Genomic DNA, 711 nt, shown 5'->3' on the forward strand with positions numbered 1-711 from the left:
CGACTATTGAGGAATTTTAACCAAAGTATGTTGCAGACATTTCATGAATACCCTAAAAAAAATTATAAAAGATACCCTAAAGAATTATACCAACTTGTGGAAAATGGGCATCCGATGTACCCTTTAAAATCGCTTAAATTTTTTACATTAGCAAGGCAAATAATACTATTTTGTGACGACGCAACAGTGGCACCATCCTGCGGACAATCCTTATTGTCGAGCTTTTGTTTGGGTAATACTTTACTTAAAGCCTTTATTCATAATGCATTATAAGGGTATTCATAATGTACAATGTAATGCATTGTAAGCAAAGTTAAAATGCATTACAATATTTGAAGATTTGTTTATTGTGTGTTTTAATGCATTATACTTTCTTAATGTGTTGCAATGAATAAATAAATATTATAACATAATTACAATTATTCATGACATCATACAATACGTTATAATGTGCATTACAAGGCATAATTAATACATTAAAACTACTTTTATAATGCATTATATATAAAGCCTTTAAATAAAATGTTACCAAACTTTTTTTTTTATTTAGCTGTTACTGATTACCAGTTTAAAAAAGAGGCCAGATATTGGAACATAAAAATACCCTTTCTACTCGTAACAGACAAAACTATTGCTGTACAAAAAAAAAAAAAAAGATATGGGGCAGCTATTTCAACACCTGCCCCATAATTCTGAATCATTCCCCATTGG

This window comes from Sinocyclocheilus rhinocerous, unplaced genomic scaffold, assembly GCF_001515625.1.
Source record: "Sinocyclocheilus rhinocerous isolate Xijiao unplaced genomic scaffold, SAMN03320098_v1.1 scaffold809, whole genome shotgun sequence".
NCBI lineage: Eukaryota > Metazoa > Chordata > Actinopteri > Cypriniformes > Cyprinidae > Sinocyclocheilus > Sinocyclocheilus rhinocerous.